General features: G+C 39.9%; 1 protein-coding gene across 2 annotated transcripts in view; it reads right to left on the reverse strand.

Annotated features, from left to right (window-relative positions):
• atrnl1a (attractin-like 1a) overlaps positions 1 to 21,773 on the reverse strand; it is a 406,244-nt gene that overhangs the window by 2,230 nt on the left and 382,241 nt on the right. The window lies entirely within an intron of this gene.

Genomic DNA, 21,773 nt, shown 5'->3' on the forward strand with positions numbered 1-21,773 from the left:
TTACGTCTTGAGAACCTGGGTTTGAATTACACGGTGGCTTTGTGGCGAACCCTACTTTCCTATGTGGAGTTACAAAACACGCTCACGCATACACAGAAGTGCGCGGCAGGTCAGTTTCTGTGATACGGCAAAAAAACATTCTTCTGTTATTTCTATAGACAGTTGGTGCTGTCATTAACATTTCATAGAGGCTAAATACCAACAACATAAAGCTACTGTTTTCAAAATATTTATTAATATTTATTAATCAAGAGCAAAAAAAGTGGCACACATGATAATGTTCAAAAATTGTAATGTAAAGGCCAACATTAGCAGATTTTTACTATTAGTATTTATTTCAGAAAGACCATGTTGCTCCCCCTAAATTAAGCTTTCAGGGCAGCTCATGTGCTTTCAAGGGAGTTCCCTTTAGTTTCCTCATAATTCGAACTATGTTGAGAACTATAAAAATCCCAGTTATTGGTTTGTTACCCGGAACTATGATTCATCCTCAGATCAGAATATAATCTGGACATGGTCTTTCTTTATAAGACTGTGTAAACATTAAGGCAGCTGTCAACCAGTTCCCCTGCACTGAAATTTTACCGCACATTCCAAACAAAAATTAATCTGTCTGAAACTTTAGACACATTAATAAGACAGTGATCAATGAACATTTGTCTTATTATGATCGGTCGCCCTGATGGAACTTTTCTATCATAATTATCATTAAAGATTGGAGGCGGTGTGAATATTTCTGAGTGAGGATGATTGTGGTGCAGCTGAAACCACTTTAATTTCTAAAACTGGACTAAAAGTCATTTAAAAGTTGAATTTAGGCTACATATATTTTTAATGTCTTTTGACAGCATTTCATGTTGAAGGATTTTGAAATAAAATGTCAAAGTCAATTAGTTTAAACCGAGACACCAGAAAAATCATCACACATTTGTATTTCAACTTTCACTGGATTAAAATGGAGGCGCCGCCTTTTATTTACTGAACTGAGCCTGATTGGCTGTTCTGGAACCGAAAAACTAAGAGTTTCCCATCACAGGCTCAGTCAACTCAGAGTTCAGGATGAGTTTGTCAACATGGTGGTGTCACAACCGCACAAGATGCAGTCATGAAACTCACAATTGTTAGGTCACTGATTCTGTCTGGGTCCAACTGCACCAAGAAAGAAAAGAGTCTGAAGAGAAAGAAAAACACGAGAGGAAAGTAAAACAAAAGGTAAAAAAAAAAAAAGCACAGGAGAAGGAGGGAGAAGATGAATCAAAATGAGCCTGAGCTCCTGCTGCGTGGTGAGGTCAGCAGGAGTGTGTGTGTGTGTGTGTGTGTGTGTGTGTGTAGGAGACGTTTACTGTAGTGGGAACAACCACAGAAATGGTTTTGAATGTTCTGCCAGGTGTTAAAATGTCTGTCTGATAGATTTTGTCAATGCAATAGCATCGCAGACATGCAAGATGCAGTCACAAAACTTTACAGGGATAAGATCAAAATGAAAGCAGAGCTTGAAGATGGGTGTGGTCTGACCCACGAATACTAATGTAACAGTGCTGTAATGACTGTTGATTTCTTATGGATCAGATCTCGATGATCTCGATGAAATTTGGTCTCTAGTCTTACTTTGTCAGCTCAAGAAGTTCAACCTGCTTCAAGATCTGTTCATCCAGTTTAACACTACAATAATCCAGTCTGTCCTCTGCACATCCATCACTATCTGGTTTGGAATTGGCCTCCAAACAGGACAGGAACGGACTACGATGGACAGTCAGGATCGCAGAGAAAAAACACTGGTGCCAATTTGCATTCCATCCTGGACTTCTACATCTCCAGAGTCAGGAAACATGCAGGAAACATCATTACAGACCCATCACACCCTGGACACATCCTGCTCCAACCTCTCCCCATTAACAGGCGCTAACACTGTCAAAAGTGTTGATGCTTCAATACCAAGTGTCTGAAACAATACAATAACCCTTAATTATAGTATTGAAACCACTGAGGCTGTAAAAAACCTGAACAAAGTGCTCCGTCAAGACCTCAGCTCAGTACAGTTTTTACTGTCCTGCTTCAAATTTTGATTGCAGCATAGCAAAACAAATGTGCAGTGACCGTGTTCTGTACCACAGAACACAGTTAATTTTACTCAAGGAAAATAAAATAATTATGATTTGACAATATGAAAGAGACCGTTTTGGATTTAAGCAACCTAAAATGCTCTCTAAAATGGTATTTTACAGGTGGATATCAATTTTAAACAAAAGTAAAGACATTTAAGATTTGAAAATACAAAAGCCCCTGTGCCTACAAGTAAGACAGTCCATACCACATTTGTGAAATCTTAAATTTCTTTGTTTAACTCATTTTCAACATTATTTATTATAAATCACAAAAATATATTTTTTTCAAGTTTGGAAAGGTAAATAAATGGATGACTTAAACATTTATGGTAAATTTTCAATTCCCATATATTTCTTTTTGTATAAAATGCTTTGACGAATGCATTTGGAAAAGTGCTATGTAAATAAAACAATCATTGATCCATTTAGGGTCACAGAAACTGAAACTGTTTTGGATTTAAGCAACATAGTTAGTTTTAAACAAAAGAGGTAAAAATAAAAACTAACAGAAGATTTGAAAATATTAAAGACTGTGTACCTACAAGCAAAACAGTGCATATTGCATTTGTGCAATCTGATATTTCCTCCCTCTGTTTGGTTTTAATTCATCACTTGCAACATTATTTATTATATCTCATTGTTAGTCTCATTTGATCACAATTGTACCTATTGACTTGGGTGAATCAGAGTTGTTTCTCCCCACAATTATTGAGCTAAAGTTAGTAAAGAAATAGTAAAAAAAAAAAAAAAAAAAAGTTTATTTTTTAAGTTTTGAAAGTGAATATGAATATTATGATTGATCTATTTAGGGACACGGAAAAGAAGTGAAGAGGGTGAACTGGGAATGTCAAGAAAAAGGAAATGAAAACCACGTGGAAAAAGAAACACTGTGATGAAAATCAAAGTGAAAAGCCTCAGACGATGTGTGACAGGTGGAGACACATCGTCCTACCACCTACACCTCAGTGCAACGTCCAGAAAACGTATTATTAACGTCTCTCCAGACAGTATGGTCTGGTTTCAGCAGAAGACAACTGGGCTAATGTTGAGGTCACTGAGGCGTATCCCCCCCCAATCCTCTCTCTTTCCTATTTCAGTCCGTCTTCCTCTCGCCGTCCAGCAGGATGTCACACCTCTCTCACAGCAACTTCAGTATCTGATGTTTGACTTGCTCTCCACAGCAGGGCTTACAGAAAGCAGGCCGGATGCACCAAGGCATCAGATGCCTCGGAGCATTGTGTTACCTTGGCAGTAGCCGCTGTTGTTAATGTGGATTTAGAGTCATGGCAGCTCTTGCGAGCGCTGCTAGTCCTGTCTTTCCCTCCCGACAACCGTGGGCTTGACAATGCATGGTCATTACGACAAGAGCTCAATCTGCCGGTATGCAGGAGCCAAATAAACAAAACAGGCAAACAGTGGAGGGAATCTGCTGCGCTCTTGATATGATTTGGATGCAGGATGTTTTCAGCATTTCACACTCAAGTGATTCTTGGGATTTTTTTTTAGTGGGTGGAAAGGGGAAAGCCGATTACACAGTCACTCAGTGTGTGTCTGTGTGTGTACGTGAAGCTGCAGGTTTATGTGTGTAAACTGTGGATAACTGCTTTAGGTGTGTGCATGCACCTGTGCACATACATATTCTGCAAAGTTCTGACACAGCAGCCATACAGGCAGATATGGCAGCCAACAGTTATGTGCTGGAAAGGTGATTGGCCAGCGGCACCTGGTCTGTTGGAGTACAGTTCATTACGGCTGTTTGTTTGTGGAAATGGAGATGGCAAGCATGCACACATTATGTCCTGTGTAAAAAGTGTGGTAAAAGTACTAATTCAGCTTTACTCAAGTAAAAGTGAAAAAGTACAGGCTTTGAAATGTACTCAAAACATAAATGTGAAAAGTCACCCTCTGAAGGACATTTCTACTGACTGTTTCTGTGCAAAACTAAGTGAACCTCACCTTACATTGTTTTCCTCCTGTTATGTCATTAACAGCTTGTTATGTCTTTTACATAATTTTTGTCTTGTTACATCTTTTACATCATTTTCATCCTACTGCGTCTTTTACACCATTTTTGCCTTCTTGCACCGTTTTCATCTTGTTACATCTTTTACCTTGTTTTTGTCTTGTTACGTCTTATACATAGTTTTTTGTCGTGTTGCATCATTTTCATCTTTATATGCCTCTTATGTCGTTTTTGTGTTGTTTTGTCTTTTTACTTTCTTTTCCTCTTGCATTAAAACTAAAGTAACAGGTCTGTTTTGTAAATGTAAGTAGTAAAAACAACAGATATTTGTGATAAAATGCAGGGAGAAAAAAAAAAGTAAAGTAAAAAGATGACAGAAAAAAAGTGCAGATAACTGAAATATCTACATAAATACAGCAACAAAGTGTTTGTATAAGTTACGTTCCAGATGGTTCTATAGGCGTGTTTGTTCTGGATGCCACAGATTACTTACATTTGGCCTTTTGTTTCTCTTGTAATTTGACTTTTGCCAGAGTTGTTGCAATTGCCATTTTACTTCTACACCACTTCAGTGCAGTGCCACTAAGATGATTTTTCCTTCCCATGAGATTATTTTGCATTTAGCAACATAAACAGCAATCTAAATAGGACATTTTATAGACTGATTCCAAAATGCTTCAGACTCAATATCATACTTGACTACATTTAGGTCAACTAAATAAAGTAGTCCAGATCCCCAAAGCCCTTACAGATTTTTTTAATGAGGTGCCCAGAAGATAATAAGATCTTCACTTGATAGGAGTCAGCATTTGCCCACCAGATTTTTTTTCCTGTGTGTAACTTGGACTGCTGGCCTCAGTATTTCCAAAATCCTGGCTACGGCTCTGTTTCTGTCATTTAACTTCTTACTTCTTAAGCCGAGAAAAAGGAACAATTGACGAAATTGACAAAAAAAGTATGCAAAATGCATATGTGAGATTTTACTGTTTTATTTTGATTGTACACACAGTACTTTGGGTTTGGGACTGTTGGTAGGATGAAATCAGAATGCATCAATAGCTGAATGTGTCAATTTCAGTGCAGGAAAAGTTTGATGGACTTTTCACAACTACAGATTTTATACAGAAAACGACTGAGAATCATTCAATCATCATTTTCAATCATTCAAGTGAAACCTTATTTTTTTTTAAATGTGTGGAATGCAAAATGGATGGAACATCCAGTAATTTCAGCTTTTTCTCAAAAAATCTAAAAACTACATATGTTTAACAGCCCATCAACTAATAAGGTATTTTTTCAAATACATCACATATTCCTTACTTTTTTAGGATATTACTAGATTAATCAGTTAGTTGTCATCTTAAAGTAATTACCAACTATATTTAAATAATCTGATAATATCTAATATATTCTCTGATTTCAACTTCTCAAATATGAATACTTTATTTTCTTTGCTTTCGTCCTCTATCACAATAAACAGAATATCTTTGGGTTGACAAGACATTTGAGGACATCACTAGAGATGCCCCGATTTCAGTGTTCTTGGCCGATTCCAATTTCCGATTTTTTTTAAGGTTCTGAACTGCCAATTCCAATTTTGGCCGATTCCGATTTTCAGTCTTCCTAAGAACTACAATTGAACGCATTCGCAAACATTTTGACAGCTTTTCTAAATTGGATGTTCATAAAAAAAACACTGACTATTAAATATTCATTAAATACTATTTAAATTTTCTCCAGAGTCCTCCAGGTTACAGCCAGGCCTTATTATATTTTTATATTAAGATTATGACTAGGGTGAATGCGATCTTGCTAGATCACAGAGGGATTTTGCAGGACATCTCTTCCTCACAACATCCATTATTTTTAATGTTTTTTGACACATTCTCCTGTTATTTAAAAATTGCTAAAAGCCACATTGCGATTTCAATAAAATTATGATTAATTGTGCAACCCCAGGAGTAATACAACTGAAAACATGGAGAGAAACGTGAAAAAGTGAAAACTGAGTCAACAAAGTACCGTCAGCATCAGGAAGGATATGTTTTAATAGGATTCACCTCGATGAGTTGACACTGATGGTGAAGCGCTGTATAGTTCTTCTTTATACAGGCCTGTTTTTGAACTAAAAATGTTTTACACTGGTGAGCGAGTACTAAAAAAATATTTCAAAGGGGACACATTGAAGAACGTTTGAGAACCACTGTTTTAAGCTATTCTAAAGGCATCCTGGATAGAACTGCAATGATTAATTGATTATTCATTTAATAGCCAACTCTTTTGATAATAGATTAATTGGTCGCCACTCTTTAATTTCAGCTTTTCAAATGTGAATATTTTCTGGCTTCTGTCTTCCTCTATGATGGTGAACTGAATATCTTTGGGTTGTGAGTGAAACAAGATGTTTGAGGACATTGTCTTAGGCTTCGGGAAATAATGACTGAATGATTTCAAAACAAACAACAGTGAAATAGATGTGAAAGATATGAAAATAATCCTTAGCTGCAGCCCTAACTGTGGATGTGACTATACACAGAGAAATTAAATCTAATTTAACTCCTCACTGAAAAGTCTGTTAATGGCATAAAAGTGTATTTCAACATGTATCATTCTTGTTAAAGTTTCTATGAGTTACTTGTTCCTTTTCTTTAGCCTGTCTCTCAGACCAGACTCTGACTACTGGCCTGTAAGCTTCACTGTCTCATCAGTGTCCTTTCCTCACTCTCTCTCTCTGCGCCGACCTTCTCGCACCCTTCTCCCCGTGTCCCACTGTCTCCCTCTGGGTGTCTGACTGGATAGCTGCTTGACAGGAATCGGAGGGCAGCGCTCAGGAACTCGGCTTCATTGACCCGGAACAGATCTCCGATACTTTGATCCTCTCTGCGTTTGAAACCATCCACCCCACTGGGACAGACTCTCCTGCTTCATCTGTCTGCTTCTTGACTTTTAGTCAAATACTCAGTGGTATTTACTCTCGGGTAACTCCTGTATTTATTACATGAACATGAAGGTTTGTTCATATCAAATCACCATATTTACTTGTTTTCTTGACCTTGTTTGCCCTTTGTTGAGTTTTGCCCCAAAAATGAGAAACCTGGCATTAACAAAAAAACAAATCTGCTATTAAAATGATGGACCAGTTTTAAATACTTATAAGGATCAAGTGAGAAAACTCAAGGTCTTAGTGACAAGTTGGATCAGACATATTAAAAAAAAATGTCAAGGCAAGGTCAGGACCCTGATGAGGACCACTGTATCGCATCAATTAGGAGCCATCTTGTTCTTTTTAATGATGTAGCCACATAAATCATAACTTTTAAACTAGTTTTACAACTTCAAAGGATAGCTTTTTGGACATTTTCTTCTTCTTTTTTGCTGTCCACTTTGCTCAGACATATTTTAGAGATACAATGTGACTTCCAGGTAATTTGGAGACATTTTTCATCCTGCAGTCTTCAAACAAGCATAAAGAAAGGCTTTACAGAACACTGCCATGCACTATTAATAAAAGGCATCCTAGTTAGTCAGGATCAAACCTGAATCTTACATGCGTACATCAAAGCGGGCGTAGTTGTGCGTCATGTTTGCTCATCTTTTAAAACCTGAAATTAGTGCCTCACAGAGGCATAAATATTTGAATATCAGTGTGTTACTGTTTGACTGACTTTGATTTTGCTTTTCTTCGTGGAACAGACGCTGCTGTGGTGTTTTCTGTTTACTATTAGACTGGTTCCTAAGCAGGCTGCTGTCCCTGGTGCCTTCATTGAGGGCGAGTGCAGACTTTGATGTTTAGAAGGAGAGGAGGGCCTGGCTGCGAGGTTTGTCACCAGGTTAGCACGAGGGCTCCTCCCGTCACAGATGTTTTCCAGCTGTAGCCCCAGTTTTCCACATCAGACCTGTGCCGATATGTGCTCCTGGGGAATTTAGTCTCCTGCTAATGACCCCATTAGTCTATCAGGAGGCGGGGAGGAACTGGTGTGTGAGGGGGGGTTAATGATGCGTCAACTCACCTGACAAAACAATCACATTAACGCACCCGGTCGCCACGGCGGCAAATGAGCATTTGCACTCACCTGCAGCATAATTTGATTACTTTTGACCAATTTAATTTTGCAAATGGAGATGTGTGCGTTCACCCACAAAAATCAACACAATTATGATGCCAATTTGTCAAAGGTGAAAGTTATTTTGATGAAGGAATATTCAGATGTCACATTAGAAATGAATCAGTATCTTTCTGTACTTTAACTTTTCCAGTCTTTCAGTTTTGTTTCATTAGACCTGGCTGTGGTGTAAGAGCTGCTGTTTTCTATCTCGTTCAGACAGATGGATCATTGGTTCGAGATCTTGTGGCTGTGACTTAAGTGAACTGAAATAACTGGTGGCATTCCTGTTGCATTTGTCTTGGCCTCAAGTCTGCCCCTTAAAAGGAATCATCTTGCAGACAGCTGTCTATCTGATCGGAGCAGATTAAGTTAGATAATGTCTGAAATGTCATTTCCTTCCCAGATCTATCTCTTGTCTTTTTACTTTTTGTCATCTGTCAATCATTTCCTAAACTTTTCCCCTTCTCATCTGTCTCTTCTGACTGAGGGGGATTAAATCACAAGTCCCCCTATCTTTTTTTTCTACATATTCATCAAACATAGATTAAAATATATAATGGATGGTTAAAGCTTTTCAACCACAAACCTGAAACATCAGTACATTTTTTATTTATGGTAACTTAATTTTATTTCTTTTTTAATATATATTTTTAATATAAGAATCTAAGAAAACTTGTTTTTACAGCCTGATTTCATTTCATGCCATCTTTGTTTTAGCTTAGTCTTGGACGTACATGCATACATACAACCCTAGTTCCAAAAAGGTTGGGTGCTGTAAAAAACAGACACACAAGTCAGTCTCTAAACGCTTCACTCAATTGAGACTGTGGACAGTCTCTCATATTGCGTTTTCAAAACTGTGTGAGTAGTTAGTCTAAATAAACATGCATTTCCAAACTAAAACCAAAGTCTTTAGTGCGGCCCTTCATGTTGGGGCGTTGACATGCACTAATCGTATGCTCGCTACTGAGGAAAAACTAGAAAGAGCACTGTTTCTTGTAAGGTATGTATTGGAAAAAAATATAAGGTTCATAGATTTGTTAGCAGCTGTACTCACTACCGTTCAAGCAGTTACATTATATTTAGAAATCCCCAGAGGTGGCGAGGTCTTTGATTGTCTGGTATCACAAGATAATACCTGTGTGCAAACCTGGGAAACACACTGGAGGACAGGACTTTGAGATGCACCCAGCAGCAATGATAACTCGACTGTCTCACTGTTTTTTGTCTATTTCTATACACATTAAATAGGTGGCGCTAGAGGACATCCATTAATGCACGGAAAGAAACCATTCATAATTTCATTGTACTGGAGTAAATTGATAAATATCTTTCTGATTTCTGATTATATGTTCTGTTCAAGTATATTAAGTGCAGACCACACTGAAAATTTCAGGTAAATCAAAAGATGATTATCATACGAGGCTTACTTCCTGTTGCCAGTAGGTGGCATAGTGACTATGACTTGTGATTGGCATGTAGGTGTCCTCAGACCAGGACATGTATATTGAAGTTACAACAACTTACTAATTTATACGTCAAAACATCAAAACTTAGTTTCATGACACGACCATGCCATTTGTCAAAAACTGCCACACTGACTAAATATGGGCCTGCAGATGTGTTCAGAAGGGGACAACTTCCTGTGTCATGACAAAATATTGACTTTCATAATGCCATTTGACTAAACATTATAATCTTCACAATACAGCATTATCAAGGTCTTTTCTGACCACACTTGAGTTAGAGCTGGCCAGCCTGCTAGGGGAAACACATCACAGTGTAAAACAGTGAATTTCTGAGTGAATATTGTCATGTAGATGTCATGTCATGTAGATGTGTTCAGGCTACGACCCAAACATGAAGTGTGGGGCAAATCGGATCATTTACACTAAAGTTACAACAACTTTGTCTTTCATGGTGAAACACTGAAATTCGTCGCCAAACACAGTCATGCCATTCAACAAACACGGAATCTTTTAAGAACTTTTGATTACAAAGTATTCTAGACGGCACACACCAATTTACTGTTTAGAAAGCGTGGCCAAGAGCGATGCTATGCCCATCGCAGAAAACAATACCACAAGTAAATTTTCACCATGTCTGTGTCAAGTTTGATGACTTTTCGAGCTTGTATATCTCCTAAAAAAGGCAATTCATTTCTAGGAATATTAATAATTCATTCAGTTTCAGCAGCTCAGCTGTTGGTGCTTGAGCACTAAATAGTTCAATAAAATGTTTCACTTAACTGCATTAAATGCAAATTGCCATGAAAGCCCATAACAAACACACCCTACTCATAAGCCATAAACTTATAAACATCTCATAAACAGCCTGTCAGAGCCCTTGGTGCTATGAGAGACATACAAACAGCCAATCATTTAACAGGTGGGTTGTTCTGTTGAACAACTGACACATGACAGCAACAGAAAAAAAGTTGTGTGCAAGTAAAAAGTGAAAAAGGTACAAAGTTTGTGCAAATAAAATTAAATCTTGGAGTGGTTTGATGCATTAGGAACATGTTATACTAGTAATGATGTTATTTAAAATAATTTCTGAATTTAAAAAACCCTACAAAACTACCAAGCGAAAAAGTAGGGTTATCAAGGTTGATCAAGAAAAAATGTACAACTGTACTCAGACACCAAGCTAAAATACAACTAAATTTTTAATGACCTTTCTGACCTTCTTCACTCATAAGCAGAGATAAATCTGCACAAGATATGGATGGATTTCTTTGTTCAATGAGCAATTACACTAAAATAGAGCAAAATAAGCCAACAGTGGTTTAACTAATTAATCCAAGTGTTTTATTAAAGTGTCGTCTCATATTAGATTTTTTTCATGGTGATGCCTTTTATGTTTTTAATGCAAATGACCAGAATCAATTTCCTGTCAAGGGATAATAAATTTTAGTTTTTCCTCCCTTTAGGAAGGCGGCCAAAGTGAGAATGATACAGCAAAAGGCTCAAGATGCTTCGTCAGGACTGAGAGAGAGAGAGAAGGGAGGGGTGGAGAGGAAATAAAAAGGCAACAGAGAGACAAAGAAACAACGTTGATCCTAAAAAACATAAAAGAAAAGCTATAAATTCTGATTCAGAGACACATGGTACATTCTCATCCTCCTGTTTCTAGGCACATGTTCAATTTGTGCACCATTGTGGGTGGAAACACCAACATTTTAGCCATAAAAAAAAAAAAAAAGATTTTAAGCTTGGCGGAGGTAGAAAAGTTGATATACTGACTGACAGACTGACATTTTGGTACCTGCATCTGCTTCTTCGATTTCAGAGAAAACTCAAGGTGCTGTTAACTGTTACTGACCTTGACTCCATCAGAAAGCCCAGAAAGTAAAGAATAAAAAAGTAGAGATGTCTGAGATTTAACAACACATTCTCATACCTACACGACAGAATAGGCAATGATTCCCCAAACAACATATATGACCAGTGGAGAGCACCAGAATGACAGGTGTAACAGACCTTAAGTACGTTACTTAAGTCATATGACTTTAAACATGTGCTTAAGACAAAATCATTTGGTGTAGGCAACAAAACTAGCAGATTAGGATTTTGATTTGGCTTAAAACAAGCAAGTTGCAAGGTTACAGAAGTGAGAAATGTTCAAATCTTAAGTTATCTTAAAACTTTGAATAACTCCATGTTAACTTTTGGTTTAGGGGACAGTTCTGTTTGTTTGACCCATCCATCCACCCCACCTCCCCCATGTGTCTCTTTACAGCAGGGACATACGGGCAGCGTAGGCGCTGTGAAATGCTGTGTCGCGTCTATTCTGGAGCGAGCAGCAGCCTGGATGACCACAGAAGAAGCGCCGTTCTCCACGCCAATCAGCAAGTTATTTTCTGCTGTTTTCTAATCACATTTAGAGCTGATCTTTAAAATAAACTCATGAATTTAAAGTTTCATGTATTTCTGGATAAAAAGTAACCTGACATGCCAGATGGTTTGTTACACAGAACCATCTGGGAAGTCGTTCTTTGAAACTGTTTGGAAAAGGGCAGGTACTTGGCAGGTGATCAGATGAACCATCTGTCTAGCACATCTAGCACAGGCTAACTTCAACCAGTCAGATCAAACTCTTACCAAAGCCAGTCAGGAGAAGAACGAAAACATCTTTTCCATGCAGAAAAGCCTTCAGGGTTCCTTTTCTTTCAATGAAGAAATACTCTCCAGTTCTGATATGACTAATACTATTACAGTATCTACACTAACTTCTTGAGGAGCTGCTATTGTTTGCTTGAGACGAGTCGCTTCCATGGACGCTTCTCGCTGTCATCACATCTAAAACCACGCCCATAGTTGCCAGTTGTCACTCCTAGGGCACTGATTGGCTGAACCCCTGTTTGTGCAGACACAAACAGATTACTTGAAGGCTGGCAAATGGATTCTCATGTGATCACGTGAATCCTGCCTCACAAGGTAAGCTAAAAAGTGAACCATCGCCTTATGTTTCTTATAAATACAGCTGATGGGCAGATTGTCATGTTTCATCAAGTGTGGGAAAAATTGAGGGAAGTGAAATGAGAAACGAAACCAGTTGGTAATCATGGGAGATATATTTCATAATTTATCAGAATCCGATCAGTTATATATAACATGATTAACAGTGTGTCTTCATGTCAGATTAGCTTGCGGAGGGTGGAAAAAAACACAGAAGAGATGCTGACACTGTTGTTACAGATCACAAACCAGCTATGGAGCTCCACTCTGCTCCACGTCGCATCAATTAAAGTGGGCGCCAAATGGAAGTGGGCAGCGCTACGGAGCGCTTCATGGTGTTTCCCGGATTGGAGCAGAATAAACACAAATATGTGTTGTAATAAGCAGCTTGCACAGATAACCTAGATGCCTGTTTGGTGAGGACAGACTGGAGATAAGTAACTGCAACATCCCCCTGGCTCAAGATCAGATGTGCACCCTTGTCCCATGTTAGATGCTTAAAAAAAAACACACACATTCAAGGTGGAGGAGATTAGACAAACACACAACTACTGTCTTAAGTCAGAAGCATCAATAAAATGCCATTTTGTATTAGTTACTGCTGCTCAGTTAGTGCAATCTTGTCACACACTCTCGAAGGAAAATAGGGGCTGATCCAAATTTTATTTTCATTATATGTACTAAATATCTCTAAAAGTGCACTACAATTTAATTATCACTTCGTAAAGACAAAGAAGATTTAAGAATATTAGATTAGAAAGGATAAAACTGAGAGAGTAGTGAGGAAGTAAAGAAGGAGGGAGAGATTGGGGGATTATGTTTTATTTCTGCTCCTCAGTTGGTTTAGAAGAAACCAGGAGTGGATTTATCAAAGCATAACCACAAGGACTTATCATCTCAGCGTCGCTGCAGCAGTATGCAAATCTGGTTTTGTGGGTGAGGAGGGCGTCGCCGCGGACTCTTACCACCCACTGCACTTATTTAACAACTCCCTCAATCCCTTATCTCCTTCTCCCTCCTGATACATCTCCAACTTTTTACCTGTTTTCACTCATTTTTTTTGTTACTTACACCACTCTCTTATCGAATCTCTCAGCCTTTTAATACCTCCTTTCTCTCATACGCTGCTCTTTCTATTTTTACTCACAAAGACTTTCAACATCTTACAGTACCTGTATTTTTTTTTCCTCCTTTACCTCTCTCCCTCTCTCTTTCAGATATTCCCGGCTCTATCTCTGGTGCTGAATAGGCAGATTAGCGCAGGAAAAGGCGGCAGTGAATGCTGCGGCGCCTCTGTCTCTATTGACCCACTATCTAAGCTAGAGAGAGAGAGGCTGAGAAGGAAACGTAGCCCACAGTCTTTCTCTTTCTCCTCAATAACTCCACTGCACCAAAGAGAGTATGTGCAGCCTGGTAAATCCATTAACCACTGATTGAGTCCCATTTTATATGAAACAATAAAAAATGAAACAACTGCAGCTGCGGGAGGCGCAGCATAAAGAGGTAAAACTGACAGGAGCAAGATGAAGTGAAACAGAGGCTGTGGGGATGGAAGAGAGGCGACTGGAGCCAAAAATAAGATCTTTTTCCCCCCTTTTTTCTCATCCATCCCTCCCTCTTATTTCTCCGGTCCTGAATGTCAGTCTTTTTCTCCTGCTTTGTCCATCATGTCAGGCCACTGTGACTTCAAATCAGTCAAACAGTCACTCAGTGGTCAAGCTGTTCCTCTCCTGCGCGAGTTGCTTGCGGAGGCAGGCACCATGTGTGAGTCGTCCACTGCAATTTGGCTGACGACAGCTGTCAGCCACTCTAACAGCAGCGAGTCGCCTCCATTCACTGCGGCGCTTTCAGGATTCCAACCTGGACTGCTGGGCCAAGAATCGTGCACAAACTATTATTTGATCACAGAATTTGATTTGGCTTTGTGGGTTCTTGTGAATGTTTTTTTTTTCTTTTAATATGAGTGTTTCTGTCATGCTAGATCAGAGTGAAGAAAAAGCTGTACAAGAGCTCAGAGACCTCCACCAGGCTTCTTCTGCAGCTTGCAATCTCATCACACAGACTAGCCTGTGGATATAGACAGAGGAATGCAGAGTTTGGCAGTCAGAGCTTAGCTAATACAAAATGTTTTTTTTTTAAAAAAAGTATGCTATTTTCAAAACTAATCAGTCCCTCCAGGAGGTGCAATGTTGCAATCACAACAGTTAACACAAATTCCACCAATCCCTGTGACTTCTGCACGACCATGCAATTTTGTCCAGTCATCACAACTTTTCTATGTCATACATGTAAGTCTCAATGAACCGACTCAATGTTTTATTATTATTTTCCTGTGTTTTCATTTTCTTTATTTTGTGACAGGTACAGAAAAGAACAACTGATTTATCAGTTATTCATTTTTGTCAATGCTCTGTGTGCTGTTATATTTTATATTTTGTGCTTAATCTTTCTGGAGCTCAAACTCAAAACAATAAGTTTTTTTTTGTGGAATCCCCCTCAGCTGTACTCCATCATTTACACATAAACCACATTTTGTTAGAATATTTGTAATCCTAAGGCTTTTTGGTAAGCTTACTTGGAAAACTCACAACAGAGTGTGTTTTTTTTTTCTCCCTGCAACAAGTTGCCTTCGATTTTCAATGAAATATACAAAAGAAGCTAATTGTTTTTGCAATTTTCACTTGTTCCTGCAATTTAATTGCAAAAACTGGGACTGACTAACGCTAAAACAGTGTCCATGTATCAGAGTAAAGATACTGTCTTGCAGGATGATGTAACCCAAGAGCCTTACCAGATCTATTGACTGATGGGCGGTAAGCATTTAAACAATGGCCTGTCATTTGGATGTTTAAAATTTCTGATGTCTCATCTCGTTTATGTCCTGACATCACATATTTGATGCAGTCCATCCATCATAAGCCAATTAACCAGATCTACATCTGAGTCACAATGGTCAAGTAAGGTATCCTGAATTTCAGTCTCCCCAGCCACATCCTCCAGCTCTTTATGGAGGATGTAAAATCTTTCTTAGGCCTGATGGTGTGTTCGGTTCCTCCAGAAATTGCTAGGTCTTTCCTGGGACCTCCTCATATTTAGATATACCTGGAAAACCTCAAAAGCAGAAGTCTTAAGAGAGGGACGCAGGCTCCATATAGTTTAGGGGAGGCCCATCCAGGAATTGAGCAAAACTAAGCAAGTAAACTGAGGGGAGGCACACAGTCTCAGACTTTGAAAATCGTTGTTCTAAAGGGAAGCATCCAGGAGACATCCTGCTGAAAGTCCCTTGCCACCTCATCTGGCTCCTTTCAATACAAGGACAGGGTAAAGACGTAAGACATCAGGAAGGAGGGCTAAGTAGAATCACTGCTTCCCTAAGGGTGAACCCAATGACTTTGTGAAGCAAACATTTCAGCAACTTGTACCCACTGTCTTATTCTTTTGTTACAACCAAAGCTCATGACCATGGGTGAGGGCTGGAACGCAGATTCACTGGTAAATTGCGAGCTTTGTCTCCACGATCAGCTCCCACTTCATCACGCTGGTCAACAACTCCCACATTACTGCTGGGCCTAAATCAATTTGCTGATAATGCCTTTCAAGACCAAAACCTCCAGCTGGTGTGACAAACACACCGGCTGTGACTTGTAGCATCATGTCATTTGTCGCCCTGACTGTAGCACAAGTCGGACGCACTGCGTAGGTACAGGAGCCGAAAATGTTTTCAGTGCCATGAGTGAATTAATAATAACTGAACATGAACACGCCCCATGTGCTGGGTCTGTTGGTCCTCTGCAGCACCCATGAACCGATGCCAGCCAGCGGCCCTTTGTTGCGTGTCACCCCCCCACTCTCTCTCTACCCCCTTTCCTGTTGTCTCTACAGCTGTCCGATCACAATAAAAGCACTAAAAAGCTAGAAAAAACATACACAATGCAAAAATTTTCACCTCTCGCTCTGCTACCTCTGTCGATCTGTCTAGCCCCTCCTACCAAATCTGCAAGTTCGAACGGCAGCAGAAGGAATCGGTTGCCCTAAAAAACCTCTTGGCTCTCAAAGGTGAGAGCCTTGGCACAGCTCCAGTCCCTCTCACTCATCTCCTCAAAGATACCCCTCGTTCTTCCTCTTTTTGGCCCCAGGGCAGAACGCCCCAGGCTTCAGAGGCAGCTGCAATGCCGTCTAATAGCAGACTGAGAAGCTAGTACACAACACACACACACTCCTGTCCCTCCTTCAAAGGTGATTCCCCACTGTTTGTCATCACGCCTCTTTGCCACTTGTCAATACCAGCGTGATGGCATCAAACGTAATGAGCCTGAAGCATCGTGTGGAGCTGAATGATGTTCACAGACATCTTTTATTCTATAAACTGTTGTAGAAAAAAAGAAGCCATTCAATATTTGTCGGAGGTTTTCCACAACTGAGTCAGGTATTTGCTAGGGTTAGGTATCGAAATTCAGTGTTTACATTGGTCAGCGCTGGTTCCTAGACGGCTGGTACCTACTGGACCAAACCAGAACACAGATTCCAGTGCCCTGCGCCTGAGCTGATGATTAAAATAGTTGCCCTGTGGTGCAGACATTACAGATGCATTGCCAAACAAGCCTACTTAACATTACCACCAACACTCTCTTTGCATGGCTCTGAAAGCAGGTGGTGTAACCTTTACCCTCTGTTAGCTAGTAGCTACTGCAAACACAGTTATAATGTTGAGCTAAATGATCTAAAGTGTAGCTGCATTTCCTTTGAAACGATTCCAACAGCTGGTGGGACGTGCAGCAAATGTTTAAAAGCAGTTGCACTTAAAGGTGGAAGCATCATTTAGGCACTGGTACTGTTTTAAAAGTATCGTCTTAGCATGGTTATCAAAAAATAATACCTAACCGTAGTTTTTACCATGTGACGGGACACATGCACGCATCTGTATGGGAAGAGCAGCCAGTATGAACACCATCTCTCTGTACTGATCAACATTTGATCAGAGTCTCCCATAACAGGTTCTAAACCCTGAAAACAGATACATGAGGAGGTGTGAAAGTCTGGCTTTCTCTCAGACCAGTTGAATTACATTGCCTTTAAAAGTTCTGGTGGAATTTTTGCCCAGTGTCACACTACTTTTCTGGATCATGGATGCTGAGAGGCCTCTTATGATGTAATGCAGCCTGTCAACCCATGGTGACACAGTTCACCACTGCCACTGACTTGTAGGCTTACTTAGAAAACAATAGGCAGTGACTGGGTGAGTTTTTTAATGCCAGTCATATGCTGCTGGTATGTTCTTCCATCAAGTCACCTCTGCAATAAGGTAGCTAAAAGTTCTGAGAATCTCCAAAGAGGTTGGACTGTACTCTGTTGGGAGGTAGTGGCACCTGGACTTAGTCAGCTTTTCAAGGCCCTTTTCAAGGACATCACATTAGTAAAGAAGCATAAACTGGGCACCAAACATGCACTTTCATCCCACAATGCCACTCTCTTGGTCTAAGGCCTGAAGAAAAAGCTCTAGAATGACACAGAAAGAAAAAAAAAAGACAGCATGAGGAACATAGGCTGAGAAATTGGCAGCCTTGAAACTATAAATTTCAAGGCTGGTGCTGAATTTTTTTCTCTTCTTCTGAAACCAACATTGGTGTTTTCTCTTTTTCTCCCTCTTACATATGAAGGGTCAGTTAATGGTAACACCTCAGGGGAGCAGAGCAAAGCAGGACAAGAAGAAAACAAAGAGAAGAAAGAGAAGACTGTGCAAGGCGAGGCAAGCTAAAATAGGCTCGCTCATCGAGGATTCCTCTTGAAGTGTCTCCCACCGAGGGTGGGTGGAGCTTGCCTGCAGTGACTTCACGTTCGTACATGCTAACATCAATGGAGGACTGCTGTCTGACCCTATGCTGAGAGCCTCTCAAGGGAGCGGAGGGGTGGGAGGATGGAGGGAGGAGAGGAGCGAGAGACTGGGGATGGATGATGGGTGGGCGATTTCTCTCTTTTTTTTTCTACAACTTTTATCTGCTCCTTGGTGTTTTTGAAGTCATATCATGTGTGTTTACGTGTTTGCATGTACGTCACAGCGTGGGATTACTTTGATCATGACTGACTCTGAGATCACCATGCAGACAGAAACTGAAACAGAACCATCAACTCGAGGCGTCAAGCACTGGTACCAAAGACAACTATTTCATTGATTTGGTGAGAAAAACAACAGAAGAGCCTGGACATCCCCCAGAGAGCAGCCTGACTAGAAGTGACAAGCCTTTTATTGGCCTAATTTCCTGAAAATTAGTCTGCTGCTGCTGTGATGAGCTGATGTCCAAAACATCAGGTAGTAAGGCAGTGAACACAACACTACCTGTGAAATAACAGTACTCCCACTCTGATACACAGACACTTCAATTTAAATGCCCTTATACTGGTTTGGTCTGGACAAATGTCATCGAAAATTGCAGCGTTGCTGCCAGTGGCCACTCAGGTTGTCATTGTGCAAACATAGCATCCTTGTTACTGTGTTTTCACACTACTGGCGACAAAGTATCAGGCCAGAAGTCATTTTCAATGAAAGACAGAGTCTGACATTCAGCACCGGTGCCACAAATCAAAGCTGAGCTGGCCTCAACTTTTTTCAGTCCTCCAATTTGGTGACCTGTCAACCAATCTGTTTTTGTGTCACTAATTCTGCTTCCTGTCCCCCACAATTCCTCTACCATGTACACAATGGAAGAAAAACTTATTCTTGCTGTTAGCCAGTCTGGTTTTATGTAACCCTACCATTATTCTTACCATGACATCATCAACAACAAAGACGAAGACATTACTGGCACTGAAATGTTTTCAAAACTTTTTCGCCTCTTTTACTGTGCTCTGTGTTTTGTATTTCCCATGTCTTTCCAGCGACAACAGTATTCTGCCCCTGAGAGCACCGGACAGACCAGCAGTCCTTGTGATGTGGTTAAAGCATGTTCAGCCTCTTTCTTCATATGATTCACAACCATATGGAGTTTCAGGTAAACCATTTTGTACTGTAAATTTCTCAAGAAACTTGTGTCTTTCTTTCTCTGACTGTGCAATTTTTCTTCAGCATGGATGCAAGTCATGTCAAGTAGATACACAATCACCAGTGAGTGGAGGAAAAGAGACTGAGTGCAGACAAGTGTGGCGTTAGCCGGTCGAGCCTATGGTCAGAAGTGGATGAAAAAAAAAAGCAAATAATATGACTCTCTGTCTGTTTTAAGTTTAGGTGTGACACTTGCAGAAGCAGTTGGGTTCAAAGCTCTAATCCTTTTCAAACATTTGAGACACTCTGTTCTTCTTGTCTCTCTGCCTGTCAAGTGGCTTTAAGGACTTAAATGAACAATTAAAGGCTCCTCATAACATCTAAAAGTAAACACATCCAACGTCCAACTTGGTTCAACATGTGAAGTTGCACAAAGGATGGTAAGTGGACACTCTGTTGTTAATATGTCATCACACATTATGACTTATTAGGATTCGACACTCAAGGTTTAGATGCAGGGACTTGTCTGTGACTTGCAAAACAATAACTTGCACAGTGATCACATGATCACACAGGATGTAAACAATTCACTTATTTAGTACAAGTAGCAAGTAAGCACACTTGAAATCTCCATAAGAATTGAGGCTGCAGAGAAAATTGTACTGTTCGCCTTCATCTTTTCTTTTGAATATGTTTGATTGTAAACCCATCGCTAACTTTTTTTTAAAAGGACATTGAATGTCACTCATAGACTTATTGAGGATGGTGTGTTAAAGGTAATAACCAATAGAAATGAGAGACAAACTATGAAATTAAGGCCCAGCTGTTAAAAACAATCCCAAAGTTCTTTGCACCATTCACATTTCTGCTTTCTGCTACCTTCTGACAAACACAGACGTCAACACTTGCAAAGCAGCCGCGAACAAATAAATGGGCATACATTTAAAATCAGCCTCATTAACATATTTTCTATAATTTGGCTTAACATAAAGTAGAGATTTAGCTACATTCACTTTAGTTTCGCATGATTTCTTGGACACTTTTACCCGTTTGCTGTTCTTCCAGTTGTGCCTAATGCACTTGTTGCCATTAACCTCTTGGGTTTTTGTATCATCATAATTACCTGTGGATGTAGCAAAGCTTTTACTTTCTCTTATATGCTCATACTTAGACACACCGACACTTAACATTCCCTTCTCTCTTCTCTGTATAGACTACAGCGACTGTTGCTACGTTTTAAAGGCTCCAGTGTAAAGCTCCATCTAGCTTCTAGGAAAATGCTTTCATGCGAAGTGCTTCATTTTCCGTCTGCTCTAATCGTTTTCCTCTGTCAGGTACCGGTTGTGATGACGGCTTTCCCTTCCTGCCTGGAGGAACAGAGGCTCCTCACACCTGCTCCAGTTACATACAGTCCACTTTATAAAGACCAAAACCACCAACAGACAAACTGACAGCAGTCTCCAAAGAAGCTGCAGGAGAGAAGGAAAACATTAAGACAGGAATAAAATGTGTACGTGGGGTTGACTGAGGTGGAAGATGAGCTGCAGGGGGAGAAGATTGGCCTCTTGCTGACGGTGCATAAAGCTCCAGGCCTTGGTCAGGTCTGCGAGGAAGTGCTGCTGTCTTTTCAGTGATTTCTACAGCCGCGTGGTGGTCGGCTGGAGCGGGTGGGGGATATCGCATGTCGTCCGTCTATAGCGGCAACATGAGCTCAGGCTGTGGAAAGTCAGGATGTCTCATTCGGGGGAACAATTGATCCAACGGTAAGTGTTGGAGGGAAACCAGGCAGGTCTAACCACATCAGACCTTATTTAAAAGGTGCCATATGTCAAAAGTTTTCCTGAATAATTCATTATATCACTGTGAAAAACATGCTGATGCTGAGAGTAAGAACATACTGGTATAACAATATAAAAACATTATGATTTGAACCACATGCTATAAACTGTTGATCTGCAAAAAATGTCATGTTGCTGCTTTCCGATGTGGTTTTTCCTGCTTTCTGCATTTATTTAGTCTAAACTGCATTCCAGCAGTGAAACAAGAAAATCACAAATGAAAACAAGAAAGCCGCTAAATCTACAAAATGCCATTGTAAAAAATGCCAATCTCAATTACATGTTATGGACTGGTGGTCACATTTGATTTTTATGAAACTTCAGC

The sequence above is a fragment of the Lutjanus erythropterus genome, chromosome 14, assembly GCF_056507025.1.
Source record: "Lutjanus erythropterus isolate fLutEry1 chromosome 14, fLutEry1.hap2, whole genome shotgun sequence".
Taxonomy (NCBI): domain Eukaryota; kingdom Metazoa; phylum Chordata; class Actinopteri; order Lutjaniformes; family Lutjanidae; genus Lutjanus; species Lutjanus erythropterus.